The 17,324-nt window shown below is 50.0% G+C and overlaps 1 protein-coding gene across 4 annotated transcripts in view; it reads right to left on the bottom strand.

Moving 5' to 3' along the window:
* LOC125948786 (uncharacterized) overlaps positions 1-17,324 on the bottom strand; it is a 154,945-nt gene that overhangs the window by 136,418 nt on the left and 1,203 nt on the right. Inside the window, exon 1 of one of the 4 annotated variants that reach the window (XM_049675182.1) lies at positions 1,418-1,498. The exons of the other annotated variants lie outside the window; for them this stretch is intronic. The gene's annotated coding sequence lies outside the window, so the exon portion shown is untranslated. Of the gene's footprint in view, positions 1-1,417; positions 1,499-17,324 lie in introns of those variants that run through there. 4 annotated transcript variants of the gene reach the window in all.

Genomic DNA, 17,324 nt, shown 5'->3' with positions numbered 1-17,324 from the left:
TTTGCTTTGTTGTGGTTGAATTTTTTGAGGAAAAATACTGCGCATACCAGTCAGCGGGCATCATTATGTTCGGGTACTGAGCATCTCAGAGGCTCAAACAATCACGATGAGATTGCACGGCGGTACCAGGTGTTTGGTCACTTTAATTGATGAACTTCAATTTAAAAAAGGATGTATCGTGGTCAATTCAACCATTATTGGGTCAGGTAGTCGGAAGGCCATTAAATGCGACCATTCGAAACGAAGCACGTTAACTAAACCACTACTTAATTTATGGATGTGATACACTGCACTACCGGCACATTCGACTATCGGAATTGATAGAGATAAACGGAGAGAGAAAGAGAGAAAGAGAACGAGTGCGAATATATGTGTCAGGATCAGGATATGGACGCGAACGATAGCCATACATCAAACCATGCACCATTATCAGCCTTTATGGCACGTAGTAGTTCGGTTGTAGTAGTTGAAGTAGACGGGGGAACAAAAATAGCAAAAAGGTTTACAAAAAAAAATACCATCGTTGAGGCTGCTGATGCTGAAAACTCTCTCTGTTGGAGCGTTTGTCTCTCGTCTGATCGCACCAGCGCCAGAGCAAGTGGAGAATGTGTGAAGCCGTTTATTTGAAATAGTGACAATACACACAGGCGCGCGCACACACACACACGACAACGGCAAAAAGTGTTTTCCATGACTTTTCATGAAAAATGTTTCCATTGTTTGCGAAAAAGCGCTGCTATCGGGGTACGGGGAACGGGTCTAACCGTTGGTTGGTTCCGGGGGCTTTGGAGCCAGATTGCGCTTCTACGCCTGCTAGATGCATTCCACCGCCCTGAGTATGGCACTGGGAGGGTATTCCGCAAACAAAACCCCAAAGTGGCGATAGAACGAAACCGAGAGAACATGGTCCTGAAATGGTTGCAGTGTTTTGAGTTATGTTTTGCTGCCTCAAACACACACACACAACATTGTGTGAAACGATCTGCAGGATACTACTGTTGTTGGGATACTTCTTGGCCAGGTCCAATTAAATCTGTAAAACAATTTAAAAGCTTCACCAACTTCATCTTCTCGTGGGGTGTGTTTCTCGCGTTTTTGCAAATGAATTATTTTCCTCCAAATTACACCGATACACACCCGAAACCGAGATCGATTCAAATGACTTCGTAAACCGCCGAAAGCAGGCGAAAGAAACGAAATTAACGAAATCATCGTCATCGAATGAAAGTGATGACAGTGACAGTTCGGTGTCCCGTTCGCGAATGTCTCCCGCGCAACCCGCGGCGTTTGATGGAGGCTCCAGTTTCCTGCACCGGAGGCGAGGCGAGTCGAGCGTCCCAACCCAATAGAGAATCATGTTGCGAGAGTGACATCAAACAAAAAGAAACAAAAAAGAAAAACGGAATGGAAACTGAACCGTAATCTAGACATCCTCGGTCCCAGCCGGTCGTTCCGTCCGACGAAAAATTGGCCTCCAGCGACTCCGGCGACTGTCGGTGAATCTGCAACGAACGAGAAAGAGAGACAGAGATAGTGAGAACGATGAAAGTATACCGAAAAAAAAAAACAATAGAATAAGTAGAATTTATTAGCGAAATATTATCTCGTCAAACAAGGGTAACGGGAGCAGGATTAGGAGAAGATGGAGGTGTAGAAGAGGAGGTTTTGAAGAGGGAGGTGCTTTCGTTTGAGGCGGTTTTTGTTTTTATGAGTAAAGCAGAAACAAAATTGAGAGACGAAAAGCTTGCGGAATCCTCGCTGTTTTTTTCCGTCGCTTTCCACGCTCGCCCTCCGGGCTAGCTGGCGGGCTGGCTGGCTGGCTGGCTGGCTGGCTGGCCTATGTATCCGATCCGCGCTAGCCGCGCCGTCCCGTTTCGAAACTTTTGAATCTTTTTCGCGTGTAGGTGTTGCTGCTGACGCCAGCGCTGATGAAGGTAAGTGGCATCGTTGATGGCGGTAATCGAATATTTGTCAGAGGATATTATGGAAGTGCTCTCTGGTTCGCCTGTGCGTTGCTTGTTTCCATTCCTTCGTTGTTCCATTTTTGCCCATTCCTCCCCTTTCCGCCTTCTACCCACTTTTGGTCCTTTTTTTTGGTTAGAACTCGACGAAACATTCCCGCTCATTCTTCTGCTGACCGGCATCTCGTTTCGGGGAATGTGATCAGCGGCGACCACGAGCGAACGGACCGGATACCGCCATCATCATCATCATCCTCCTCCGACCGAACAGTTGGTGAGTATCGAGTGATGTTGTTAGATAGGAGTTGAAGGTTAGTGTCCGAAAACTTTGGCCTGTTAGTGGTGATTTAATGAACCAGCAACAAGGAGATACCGGAACAGGACTGCTGGAGAGTCGTGGTCTGGCGCAAAGTTGCATCCCGATTCCACACCAGATTGAGTTTCCAGTAAATGCATTGGCATTGGCGGAACATGTTTGCAATCGATACCCGTACTATATTCGAGTACGGGCGTCCTATACGGGGAAACCATTCTCACTAACCGTTCAGTAATGCACCGGATTCCGGATAAAACATCCCAAAAAAACCAATCCAAACTCGATCGCTCTCGCGTAGCCATAAAATCGAGCCCAAAATTAGTTCCGGAATCGAAGTAAACAAAATGCGTTCAGTAAAATCGTAAAAATCGCGGCCATTTGACCGTTTTTATCCCAAAAACTGGCTGTGCGTGTGCCTGTGTGTTTTGTCAACCGAAGACCAACCTAACGGTAGCCAGGCCCATAAAAAATGGCGCGAGAAAAGGAAGCGCGGGAATACCATTCCACTCGGTCGCTAATTGCGAATTAACATTGCCAAACACCCATCTCGCGGGGGGCCAAGTCAAGGTTCAAGTACCAGGTTGGTAGGTGTAGCGGGCCTCAAAAACCTGCCTCCTGCCCCCAGAAGCGGCCATCTGCTTCCAGCAACCGCGATTCGACAGCGACAAGAACAACAACAACAGCAGCAGCAGGCGCAACATCAAACGATTCGCCGTTTTACAGGATTTTACGGTTCGCTACGCCACGGCACGGTCCGGTATGTCCTCTTTATGCAACCGGCCAGCCAAAGGCAGGGCTCGTCTTCGACAAGGCTTAGAGGTTTGGTGCTGACCGTGTTGCTGGGTTCTTCGAGGAAACTTCCAGACAGCGCCAAATCTGTCGTAATGGGGCGTTGTACGCTGTAAACCTATTTTGCCTGGGCGGCCCAGGGACGCCGTACGATAATTCCTTATGATACCAATTTACCTTCCCTTCCTTCCCTTTCGCTCTCGCGATTCTCTTACGTCTTGCGAGTCCACGGAAAAGGGAGAAACATAATGCGATCCTCTTCAGGCAAAGGTGCGTACCTTCCAGGCCGCATTGAAGACGCCGCGGCGCCCATTTCGTTGAATTGCAATCGAGAAACGGAATAGACGGAGTGGCACGATGGCACCGGACAGTGTGCCGGTGACAACCGGTTGGTAAGAAGCAAACAAATGGAAATCATTCCTTTTTGGTCCGTCCGGAACCGTTTAGGCCATGGGCACCTGGTGCCTAGTGCGTTGCTTTTTTGTTTTTTTTATATTATTTTTTTTTTTTGAAAAAACGGTTCCCATCCCAACAAGTTGCTGCTTTTGATCCTCTCCGAACGCACAAAAGGACACTTTTTTTTGGACATTTCAACCCGGACTGACCCGAGATACACGGTCCAAGATAGCACGCGCCAAGAAGCGTTGAATCAACGGCGGTTCTGTTGACCAGTTGAATGGTTGTTGATCGTGTCCGCGTCGAAAGAAAATTTGATCATTCACCGGTTTTTTTTTGTGGAAAAGGAAAACAAGGAAAAGCCCCTCCTACCGCGCCCTAGTGCGAACAATTAAGCCATTATCGATTCCTCAACCCACGCAGAACCATAATACCAGCGGCCAGGAATAGAATATTCCCGCAAACAACACAACCCCAAGCGCCACCCCACACACACGCACATAGACAGACAGACAGGCAGTGCGCAATCGAGTGTAAAATTATCTCGAAACCGGATTCGAAACCCCTCTTATTGTCGCCCTCTTCCTCGTGGAAACTGCGGATCTGCGGAACAACCGATTGCGATTGGTGTGGGAACCAAACCGTGAAACGTTCCGTGGAACTTGGACGCATTTTCAGATGACCTTGAAACGAGGAAAGGCGAGAGAGAGAGGGCACGAGGAGCGAAGGAAAGGGAAAACGATCCATAAGCATTAACGATCTTGTTCTCGCACGGGAACGAACGAACGGCTCCAAAAAGCCGCCCGGTTCGACTACATCAAAACGCTGCTCCGGACGCCGGTTCCAAGCGACGGTGTGTGTGTGTCTGGTTTGGGGGGAGAGAGATGGTTGTAAACATAAGCCCCGTTAAGCCGCTGAAACTGTTCGTCTCGTCACGACGAGACCAGGAGGATCGACGCCTCTGCTCGCTCGATCCTTCCGACCGTTCAACCATCCGAATGAATCAGACGTTAATAGGGGAACTTTAAATGATTGGAAGTATAAATATTTAAGCCCCGACTACCGGCCGCTCAGCGAGCTGAATGGATAGCGCACGCGAAGGATTGCGAGAAAAGGCATAAAAAGAAGCATTATCCGCGCCGAGCCTTCGAGAATAACCTCGTTTTTTTTTTTTGCAGAGCCAGGATTCAATTCGCCCACCGGAAGTTCATCAAATTAACCTGCTCCGGAACGAGCACCAAACCCACACGAGCTCATGTTCCAGCTAGCTAGCTACTTTATGGTGAGCATCATGTTCATGCGTCCCGGAGCTGGACTAGCGTGACCAGGATAAGGACTTGCGCTAATCAACACGCCACGCTTGGGACGGGGGAAAAGTCGATAAAACTTAATCGACCCCCCTCCCCCTTTCCACCACACCCCCTGACACTCACATTCGTTCAGCTTCGTAGCTTTGATGGAATTAGATTTAAATGTAGCGTAAATCATTGCCCGTCGCACCGCAACGCCGGACCATTCGCGGGTACGCTTACTGCACTTACTTTTAACGGTTAGCACCTCTTAGGTTCAGGCTCAATGCGGGATCGCGCACATTAATACCGACCGAGGAGTGAGGAGTTGAGCCCCTGATAGCTCCTAGGGCCCGGCAAAAGCTATGCTCGATTGACCACAATCGTCGTGCACCACCGCTATGAATCATTTACGTTTATGATCCGACCGGGAACGCTCTTCTGCGCTTACCTTTTAATGCCAGCTGAAAACTTTCCCAAAACCCCAGACACCTTACAACACCAACCAGGGGATTTGTGACAGTGCTTAACCTGTTCCTGTCGTTAAGAGTTAAGGCTTCTTCCAACCCATTCGGTGAGCCACGAATGATTTAGAATTTCCGAGCGAACGAGCGACCATTACATTAAAATAATTAAACTCCTTCACACACACAAACAACTCATCAAAACTGAGTTGGCGCTGGACAGTTGTCGAGGGCACTGGAGGCCATTTGCCGAGAATGTAGAACAAACGAAATCAAAAGCTCGACCACGGGGGCACAAGCTCTGGCCAGCTAGAGAGCGTGGCGTCAAAATGGCCAAAGAAATATTTTACAAACGCATTCCAGCGAACAGAGCGAGAGAGAGAGAGAGAGAAAGAGAGAGAGAGAGAGAGAAAGAGATAGGGGCGAAAGAAAAACCCTCATTAATCCTAAAGCAACGGCAAACAATGGAAGAAAGTGCGCTCACTAGGCTACTGGCCGTCCAAGCTGGCGTTGCTCGCCATCGTAGCAACGAACGGCTAGTTGGACGCCCCGGTCCCGGGTATGCGCGGTGGTAGATTTTTCCGTTCTTTTCTCGTTTCATTTTTCAGTTTCCTTTGCTCCAGAAGGGCCGCATTTTTGGAACAGCTTACATTATTCTTGGGACGAGCAGCCGAGAGCCCAAAAAAACCCAAGCCACACCACGGTACCATCGTACCATCATTCGTCCAGCGCGCCCAGGATGCGGATCCGGGACGCTTCGCCTAAACCGTAAGCTGGATGGATCGTTGGTCCCGGATGGAGGACGAACGGAACCACCGTTATCCCGGGCTGGTTCGGTGTGGACCGCAATTGTTTGCCAGCATTGACCGCAAAACCAGGGTCGCTCGCTCGGTGTTTGTGTGCCAACAGGATCTTGAGTGGGGTCACCGCATCACTCTCTTCCGCTCACTCCTTCCTCCCCTTGGGACTGGAGGGGGGTTTTAATTTCCGACGGACTAGCGTCAGCGCCTCCCGAGATGCACTGTGGTTACGTTTATTAAAATATTCATCCGGTACGACCGGAGTGACTCAACGCCGGCATTTCGTGATTGTTAATGTTACACCGGGAAATGAGGGATTTTTTTTTCCTATCTTGAGAGCGGAAAACCGACCGCAGTGACCGGTAGATTGCGAACGGACTGTTATCTGTTAATGAAATGTTTACAAGCATACACCAACCGGCCCCTGGCTGATGTGATGGTCGGTGAAGATATGGGATGCTGAAAATCCTCAATCTCCTACCTCAGGGACCTCACAGCGCGATCGACGAACCTAACACAGATAGAACCCCGTTCCCTGCCCCGTTCTCCTTTCTCCTTTCAAGCGATAAAGTGTGAGTCTCTAGCGCCATTTACAAATGGCCAAAGGCCAAACAGGCAGGCGGACCACTACCAAAAACCGACCAGGACCGCTCTACAAGTGTTTTTTGATGGCTTTTGCATGATGTGCTGTGAAACCGCACTAGCTAAAAACCCGGGGCCCGCGAGAAACGAGTTTGATGCGTAAAACATCCGCCAACATACACCCAACCACCCACCTACGGGCTAGAAATTGAAGAAAGAGAAGGAGGAAAAAACAACATAAACGTTCCAGCAGCAGCAGTTCAAGCTGACAGACTCCTACACCCACCCTTGGAACATGGTGTCGGCCATGATGACGCCGACGACGACAATGATCATGATGATGATGATGATGATCGTCAAACCATATCCACGCGCGGTATCGCCCGGGTCTGCGGCGCCCCTTTAACGCCACGCGACCAAAACTGCTTCTCGATGGAAAGTGACATCATGTTTGACGTTCGCGCTTAATGGCCGCCAAACAGTCGTCGATCGAGGGAGGTGAATATTTATTTGTTTATTTATGATTTTAGTTTTCGAAATCCAGCGTTCAGCCCATGGTTGGCACTCGAGACGGAATTGGCGTTAGATCAAGCGGTTCGATGAGCAAATGTTGATCCAAATTTTTGTTCAATCAGTGAGATAAAGTTGCGTAACGCGCATTACTTGACGCGTTGCGAACCATCAAATAGCTGCTGATCGCGAAGAAGGGATGAGTTCTACTTCGTCATCTCCATGGTAACCAATTGCCCCGTACGCTCTACAAGTAACAGCACTGCACTGTGTACGAGCAAAGCCACAAATGGCGTCGATACACCTGGAACGATATACTTGATTAGCGTCCACAATGATGACAACGACGACGACGACGCCTGCTGGATGTGGGCACTCACATGACCGCAAACCCTGCGTGACACTTACAGCACGGCACGGCGACGGCTTCATCCGTCCCGAGAAAAGTTTACATCATTTGTCAGCGGCGGTGACGGCACGATGCCACAACACACACCGGCCCGTGAGAGCGCGAGCCGCCAACCGATGTGTCATAATAAATGATGGCCCACGACGCCATTGCCACCATCGCCACCATCGTTCGTGCTGGGTTGATCTGATGTTGCAGATAGGTGCTTCGTTGTGTGAACGCAGGAAGATTACTAGCACGCCAACCGTCACCTCTTGCTGTGTGCGACGACCACCGGGCCGGATAGCGGCCCAGAATGGCTCCGGGACCCTCGGACCTTGGTCTGTCCGATACCCTTTTTCGGTCATTTCAACGAGTCCGTGCGGGCGCAAGGAGACAGCCCAAAGGGAAAGATTATTACTGGCGGCGCCACAGCAGCGCCGCTTCGGCGTAAAAGGCTACATAATAGTATGCCCCGAGAAGAGGAAGCCTAATTCTTTGAGCCGCCTGTTTACCCAATATGGCGCTCGGGGGAAAACGATACCGAAAGCCGACGACGGCGACGGCGGTCCCAATGGTTCCTGCAAGCCATAAATGTGCACGAACGAGATGAGATGAGCTTTCTGAGCATGCGAAGCCCTGCGTCGTGTTCGCCGCCAATACAATCTACGCTTTTTTTGTCCAAGTCGCTCTGCACGTTCTTGTAACGATACAGGTCGTATAGAAGCCGTAAACGAGTTACATATTGCGCCGCAAATAGACGAATCTCGTAAAGAAACGAGATTCAAACAAACATTTTAATTAATCCACGCATTTTCTAATCTAAAACACACACACAACACTAAACCAACGAACTATGGAATGGAGTTTGATTTGCGTTTGATTCCCGGAGCAAACTATTAGCTTCCACCAAAAAGGAACCGGAACACCCGCGCGCGCGGTCGTCGCCATCAGTGTTGCGCCCGACCGGCCCGACGATCGTCACCGCAAATTGAAATTGAATTCGGTTGCAAATAAAACGAACTGGTGACTGGTTCGCACCTCTCGTCGTCGCGTGGAACTGGGTCACCGCAAATCAAACCGGGCCCGGTTTCTGATTTGTGCTCTACACTTTGACGGAAATTAAGCGTTTCCCGGTACGGTTCACGAGCACGGCTAAACCGCGCGCAATCCCCAAGTGCAAGCAGCCAGCCAGCCAGTCCGGGCGGTTCGTTCAGGACCTTTGCACCACTTACCACCACCACCTGTCATCGACAGGCACCTGTGTGGAACGGGTGTGTGCGCAATGGTTCTGTCTACATTCGCGGGACTATCTGCGCTATCCAGGAGGGGTGTCTAGAGGTGAGAATGAGTTCAGGATAATGTTTCACCGACCGGTGGGATTTGCAATCGGTTGACGAGTATTGGCATTTTCTGTTGACGAATCTGCCGCTCTATTTTCAAATTAATAGATGCACTAATTATTACGTTTTGTTTCTGTTAAACTTGTAATTCAGCAATTTAGGAACAAAACTATTGGAAATAATTTTTTGATACTTCTTCGCAACGATATTATCTTTACACCGTGTTACAGTTTGCTACATAATGTGATGAATCTATTAACACAGGAATTACCGAATTTCAACTGAAAATTTACTCAAAATGTTCGTACAAAAAAGACCACTTATCTTAAACGAAACTCACACCCAGATACTAGCACTCGTGCGCTGCTATTGGTTTTGTGGTTATCGTTTGCCGCTCAACAACCGCGCGCTGATCAGGTGCTCGAGCCTCTTGCGTGGCAATACGATTAAACATCAATACGCACATTGAAGTGTGTGCTGCTGGGATTGAAAAGTAATATAACCGCCGCCAGCACAACAACACAACCTGAAGAGGAGATTAACCACCACTACACTCCACGCTGAGTGTGTGTGTGTGTATTCTCATCAACACTAGCAAGAACCCGTTTTTGTGATTGCATTTTCGCGTAAAATAAATACCGCCTGCTGCGTGCTCGAATCGAAATCGTAGTCTGCTGCGTTGCTCTCGGCGAAGGATGCACCCAGCAGCAGCAGCAGCGACGCCAGTAGTAGTGGTGCAAAAAGAGATATACAAAACAAAGAAGAATGAAGGTCGAACCCGCGAGGGGTTGGGGGGAGAAGAGGTGCCAAATGCAAATGGCACCTCGTAATGCAAATAATGTGCTGGCGCGAATCATCTCGTACCACCCACTGTGGTGCCCGCGAGGGTGGTTCATTTAATTTGTGGTCCCATTCCGAAATCACTCGAAACCACCACCACCATCGAAACAGAGAGTTGCGCACCCCCCCCCCCGTTTACCACCAAACTAAATAATGCTCCTCATCCGGTAGGTTGTCGGTCGGTGGTCACGGCCAATGGCCCCTGAACAGCGCCGTCGCCGTCCTTGAATCTAGCTCGCAACTCTTCCTGTGCGTCAGATAGAGTTGAAATAGAGTCCTTCAGGCACGCGCTACTAGCCAAGGGCAAAGCTTGGATCTGAGTCCTCACAGCGCACCGGACTCGTTTGCGATGCACATTGTGCGCAACTCTGCAGTGCGGAAATCTAATTGAAAGTGTACATTCGAGAGTAAAGGACTGACGATGCTGCTGCTGCTGCTACTGCTGCTGGTACGCAATAATGTGGCCTCTGGCTCGAAGCTGTCCAGGCAAACATTTCGACAATACCAACACATCAATGGAGACAGAGTGAGAGAGAGAAGAGAGACAGAGAGGAGCGCACCATTCGACGGTACGAGCGATGCCACCAGCACGTGACGGCATTCCAGGCGCTCAGTGTTCCATCAGTATTCGCCATCCGCGTCCGTCAGACGTCGTCGTGTGCTACCGACAGATGCGAATTTGGGCCGCGTGCATGTTTCTGGCATATCTCCCTCCCCTCGTCTGTCCCCTGGCGCGACCACCACCACGCCGAAAACTGTCGTCCGTGTCATCCCCAATTGCTGTCAGCCGGCAGCAAAGGGAGCTTTCAGCGAGCGAAGATATATTACACTTCCGAGCTGAGCAGAACTTATTTAACGCCCTCGCCCGTCCGTCCATCCAATGCATGCCGGCCGACCGACCGGCCAGCCATGACGAACAACGAATTTGATTCGTCACAATGGCCCCTTGGCGGCTGGCCAGCGCCGCCAGTGAATGTGCGGTACAGGATTTAATGCAGAACCTCCGATGGTCCCCGATGCTGCTCTTCCCGCGCTCTGCCTCTGCCCTTCTGTCTCTCTTTATGTCCGCAACCTCAATATACCCCCGAGGAATGAAGATGAATGGCGGTCAATGATTTTAATGTCACAATTCGGTCGGACTCGGGCTAATCTTCTTAACATGGTGAACGATTTGAGGAGCTCCAATTGCTTACTCCAAAGGCATATTGGGAAAACGACATTTCGTTCGACAAGTGTTCGACAGCAAATCGACACAAAACATTTCTCTAGTCTCTAGGGATTTTAGGAGCTTAACATAACATCCACCAACTGATTTCAATAAATTTGAATTATTCGAATCCAATCAGATCGTAACTCGCTCCTCCTCATGATATCACTTCCATACGTGACCGGACCGCCATTGAACTGCTTTGCTGTGGACGTCGATTCCACGAGAAAAACAAATCCCATATTGATCGATCTCGACTCTACCGTCCGCCATTACACCGCCATAGTAAAAATAGCAAACAACCGAAACGGAGGGCCCCCCAAAAGCCCTCCACACAATTCGGTCACCATTACGGCCTCCTCCCCCCCCCCCCCCCCCCCCTGATAGCGAGTTGATTGTGGCTTTCGTTTGGAGAAAACACGTTGGTTGGTTGGTTTGGAGACGGTTGGAATGATATTTTTATCCACAAGCATATCGATCACCGACAGCCGACCGACTGGAAAGCGATGCCTACTGCCAAAACCAACTCCTATTGGACTTCTTGGACTGCTTCCACGGAACTGCACGCCCTGCAATGCTCACCGCGACTCACACAAACGGTCGCCAACGGTCATCATCTTCTCTTCCATATATCTACTACCCGAAGCGAGCAGCTATCCCACGCATTGCATGCATCCCGTTCGGCCCTTCCCTCCTCGGTCGGTCCGGAGTCGGTCACAAATCAATTTAGGTGCGCCACGAGTTGCGAGACGAGACGAGCACCAACCTTACCGCACATCATTCGTCACGCAGGAGCACCACAGGGCATCCAACATTTTTGGGGCCACCCCAAACCCGGCATTGCTGCTGTCTCTCCGTGTGGCAATATTTCTATCCCTTCCTCCCCCGGGGGTTGCTTCCCTCTCTCTCTCTCTCTCACTCGACCGACACCCCAAACAGACGGACAGTGTCATAAATTTCAATTCGAGAAACCAAAAGAGAAGATCCAAAAATAATCCAAATTTCCCAATCCCACCCGCGGGGGGATGGTGGACCGAGACAGCCGAGTGTGCGCCCCAGCGGTTGACACTGTTTCGTCAATCCGTCCGTCGTCGTCGTCGTTGTCGTCCCAGCAACTCAGTACCCTCGGGGTTCGCAGCATATGGACCGCACGATAGGCCAGACAAAATCGAAGAACGGAGCAGCAGCCCGCATCTCCGCTCGCTCATTCTCCAGAGACCGCGGCATCATAGGAATCGGCCGGAAAGGCCCACGGAACGGAACCAAAGCTACCGAGGACCGCCTGATAGCGATTCAATTAAAAACCAATGAAATTAAGCTCTTGCAAGGGAGAAACCATCTTTATGTCATTAAATTTAGCCGAGCATCTAGGGGGTTGGGGCCACCGTGGACAACCGGGAGACGTGTTTCCGGATGTTCTTGTTGGCACCCGTTTGCTTTTGCTGGCGGCGAGACACCAATACGGTTCGGTTCTGTCGTTTGTTCTTTCGATTGAAAACACACCAAAAAAAACCCTTCTTCTGGTGTTCAAACTCCCGATCGGTCCCCATTCAGTCTGTCAGTGTCAGCAGTGGCGGTCACTCTCTACTTCTTGACAAAGACCGGAGCGACACGGTCCAACCCCCATCCACAGCGAGCTCCAGGTGCAACAACAGGGGACCTGGGAACTAGGAAGAAAAATCCCCAGACACCATGAAGCATGAGCGTGAGATTTGTCCAGCCGGTCCACGCGAGACCGTGTCAACGCCAGGATATGTCCATGTCAATGGTCAATGCTAAACCAACAACACCGGCTGGGTGTGTCTCGTTTGCCAGCTAACGATCACGGTGGTGCCCCTGCTTTACCGTTTCTTTTTCGCTTTTTTCCCTCCCCCCCCCCCCGATTCCCGATTCGGACAATCTGTGCCGCTTGTGAAGCACCGGACCCCACCGGGCAGCTCACCGGGATGTCCGGGTGATAGGATAGCAACTCGTTGGTGGACCGGACTCGAACGACCCCCATGTAGACGTATACACAGTAAACACACGCACACACACACACCTCGCTTGCTAGGATTGGTTGCGCCTCGCCGTGTTCCCGCTCGGGAACAGCAAACACAGCAAGCATGTTTGAATCCTTTGCTTTGTCCCCGTGGGTTCCCCGGGAGAAACTGGCGGCAATGTATTTGAACGAGGACACCTTTCGTGGGGCATCGTTTGCCATGTTTTTGAGATTTTTTTTTTGTTTGGGGCGAAAGAAAGCACAGCACAGGGGATTCATAGTTATTCATCGTTATTCATCGTTGTGGTTTCGATCTGCATTCATTGGTGTATTTTGGCCAAATATTTGGCGTATGATTTCCGATTCCCCTTCGATTTCCGAGTCGGGGATTTCTGGGAAAAATCTGGTTTCGATTCTTGATAAGAACTAGAGGAACCATTGTCCGGAGTTTGTCGTTGAACGTGTAGAGCTCACCGACGTAACGATGGTTACTCGGATTTGATTCACTAGATTTCATTTCAGTTGCTCAGACTGCTTGGATCTTGGAACATAAATCCAAACAGGAACGACAAAGGACAATACGTGAATGCGACGCAAACCTCAGAGTTCCGCTAATTGCAGGGATATCGTGCGAATTCATAACCACACTTTAATAACCCTCCATTTCAACACATTTCGGGTAATCATTTGTGCGCAGCAATTCAGCAGCTAACCACTGAATTCCCCCATTATAGAGGCCGCCATTATCATCTTTAAACGGCCGGCAAACGAAGCATTTATTGCTACGTCGGGCCTACTGGCCGCGGATGCTGCTGCTGCTGCTGCTGCTGCATACCTATCCGCCACCGTCGACCGTCGTAATCTCCCCGGATCCAACGCGACGACGACGACGACGACGACGACGACGATCGTTAATGGGGAGCCAGAAACGAAAACAGAAAACAGTAAACTAAAAGACAAAACAAAAGCCCCGAGCGGTGGGTTGTGCAACTAACTGCAGGGCAATCGGGCACTGCCCATTAACAGTCGCTCAATCGATGTGGGATGCAAGCGATTAATCGAAATCACGTTCGCCGAGCGATGGTGCGATAAGTCGCGTATGAGATTCGCAGCACGGCAGAACGGCGGATCACGCACGATCGGAGCATAAAGGTTCTTCAGATCGAAGCGCCATTCGATCGATTAAATCTCAAACGCACAGTACCCGGTGCAGTTTACGATTTGCCGTTAAGTTTTACCTCCCTATCTAGAGCAATGTTGGAGTTAATGTCTGATTCCATTACGGGACCAAAATAAGGGGGGGCCGTCATTTAATGCGCCATTTTTATATCCTTTTTAACCCTTACTCAATCTCAAACAACAAACGGAGACTAATTACTTCCATTTTCCAAAACAACCTACCTAATGACGTGAGAAGTTCATCGTTCAGGACGTTCGGAACTATTTATTGCCATCGTTCGGAGCAACCGGGGACGCGGAGAACATACGTAACGAAGGCATCACTCGTGACAAACCAACATGTTTGCCAGCTTCCCAGCCATGCTGCTGCTCTACAAAACCGTCACCGGGCTATCCCAATCTGCTAGGCACTGGCAGGCAGGCAGGCAAGCAGCAGAGCGGCGTCATCGGTGAAGTAATTAAAAGTTAATTACACCCGGCAGAACACACCACAGCCAGGGCATTCGTCTGGCAAAAGGACACGTCGCATGCACCGTCCGATTGCATGTCTCGTACGTGATTTGACACTGAATCCACATGCACATGTGTATCACACACGTAGTATACATGTGTGTTCACGCTCGCTAGCAGTGCGAAACGGAGCGAATGATTAGCCCAACAGACTGTTTGGAAGTTTTCGTAAATAAACCTTTTACTAACTTTTGTTTTTTTTTTTCACGGCGCCAACGCGTGCAAGGAATGCTGTCAGCTATAGGAGGAGTGTGACGAGAATTACCAAAAGGAAAAGGTCTGTTTGATTAGTTAGTTTATCTTATCAAAGTTGTGCATCGGCAATGAGTACATGATTTACTAATATTTTGCTTCCGTTTTCTATTGCTCTAGAGATTCAAGTTAACGATATCGAAGGCCAATGGTCAAATTATGTAAATAAACAATCACTCTTATCTACAAGGTCTAATCTTAATTTCCCTCCCAAGGATTGTAAAATCAATATCGAATGTATGACAGAAATCAACTCACCTCAAAATGAACGAATCGCTGCGGTGTTCTTCCTTCTAGTAACGTGATGTTTTGACGACGATAAATGGCGACCTAAGCCGCATGGCTCCTTGCAGCCGTTAGCCCACTCGAAGCCTCCACACAGCTGACAGCTTGAGCCCCACGCCGCACAAGCCACGATATCAAAAGCATTAAACAAAGTCCCGCCCAATCCCTGTGGCCTAGTGGGGGAGGGCAAAAGGCGCCACAAAAAAAGGCAAAAGTGTTTTGAACGAGACACACGAGGTGACCAACGAGCTAACAAACGTTTGCCAACCCGTAGCACCACCATTAAACCCTTCCTCCCTCCCTTCCTCCGAGTGTAACGAGTCACCGGCAATCGTCGGGAAACTCCATTTTCCAGCCATAACACACCTTCCGAACCGAGTGACCAGCGAAGAGCGTTTGAGCCGCTGGAAAATGGGAAACGTGCTCGTGGCTTCACTGGCGGGCACTGAGCCCGTGGCTGCGTTTTACACTTTCGCCATCACACTGCTGTTGCTGCTGCTGTTGCTACTGTTGTTGTTGTTGGTGGCTACTGTGGGCGCGAATTGCGGTTGCAGTCCGAGCGTCCAGTCCAATGTGCACCCGGGGAGTGCACCGTTGGTCGTCGTTTCCACTGCACCGCGTTGCAGTCGTTGTGAACGGACCCTTTAGATATCTATGGTTTTTCTTTCAAAGTGTCGACCATCAGACACCGTCGTCCGGCTCAGGCTACGTGGTTCAATCCAACGTTGACCGGACATACGCCGGGACGGTAGATAATGGTTCCTGGGTCGTTTTCCTCGAACGACACCATCGGTGGTCACCACCAACCCCACAGGGAGGGCCATCCCTTGGAAAGGGATTTTAAAGTGTGTTCTTTTCGCTCGTCTCGTGGTTTCGTGGTGGTAAAAGTAATTCGCACGAGTGTCAAACAGCAGTACCCCCAAGGCCATGGGATGCGCTTTGCGGTCACTATTTTTACTGCAAAAAAATGTACCATTTGCTTGCCTTCTTCCTGGACTTTCTTGTGCAGAACAGAAGCAAAAAGGATTCTGTTGCTCCAGGAGAACGTGTCATGTTAGGTGGAGCAATGGAGCAAAATTGGATTCTTGAGGGACTAATTTGTCATCTTAAGTGCGCCGAAGCGAATTGCATCGAAGCGGCACCTCGGAGGATGCAGCTCTTATGTAGCTCGATAACAAACATCAATTTACACAACAGACACACCAGAATCCTCAGGGATATTATCTTCAATTTGTGTGCTTAAAGTTCTGCAGCGAAATATAAAGTAGTCGCTTAATCCCCTCTCAGATCACGATCCCCGTCAAAGCCGCGAAAGAGCACGGATCAAGCGGATCGAATACCGGACACAACTAATTGCGCAACCCTTCCTCCCTTCCTGCGCCACTCATTGAGCCATCAATTGATGGAAAAAGGCCATCACGCGGGACCGCAAGCACAAAGAACAACAACATCTCATTTTCAGCGCGGCCGAGCAATTGCCGGATCCTCTGAACCAATTGGCCACGTGAGCAATCGATTTCATCAGCGCAAAATGCGGTGCGCACTCGCTCTACCGCTGGATGAAAAGTTGCCGAAAATTAAAAACCGAAACCGGATCGATCATCCATCAATCAATCAGCTGCTGCTGTTGCTGCGGTTGCTGTTGCGGATGCCGCTCAGTAAACCAGCGTTTCCAATGATCCCAACAGCCACCGAAACCAAACGCAATACGTAACGCGTCTTCTAGCGTTGCTGCTCTCAGGTAAAGAGAGGGATGATTCTGGGCCAATCACGTTCCAAACCGTGTCTTAATTAATCACTTTACGCCCTGACGCGCCACAGAAACCACCACCAAACACGAAATGCGACGCACCAGGAACCACCACCGGAGGTATTGCGGCGGAACCGGAATTCAACCACCACCATCATCACCTCCTCACTGCACCATCGCCATCACCGTCGCCGCTGTTCTTTGTCAACACACTCTTTCTTCAATGTTTTTTTTTTGGTGGTGGAGGGGACACTCAAGAACTGGAGAAACTCTTCGAAACACCCCCGTATACGCTCACACACACACACACACACACGAACGGAGGCGCACGATCACGGGATCACAGAGCGCCCGCAGCGCAAACGCAAACGCAAAAGGTAGGTCAAAGAATGGGCGTTGGAATCGAGTGGGTGGGGGGGGGGAGCATGATTTTGCAAACGCGATCGTTACACCCACTCGCACGCTCATGCGGCTCGCCGACA

The sequence above is a fragment of the Anopheles darlingi genome, chromosome 2, assembly GCF_943734745.1.
Source record: "Anopheles darlingi chromosome 2, idAnoDarlMG_H_01, whole genome shotgun sequence".
In the NCBI taxonomy this organism is placed as follows: Eukaryota; Metazoa; Arthropoda; class Insecta; order Diptera; family Culicidae; genus Anopheles; species Anopheles darlingi.
The sequence above is the reverse complement of the archived record's forward strand: the minus strand, read 5'-3'. Positions and strand labels throughout refer to the sequence as shown.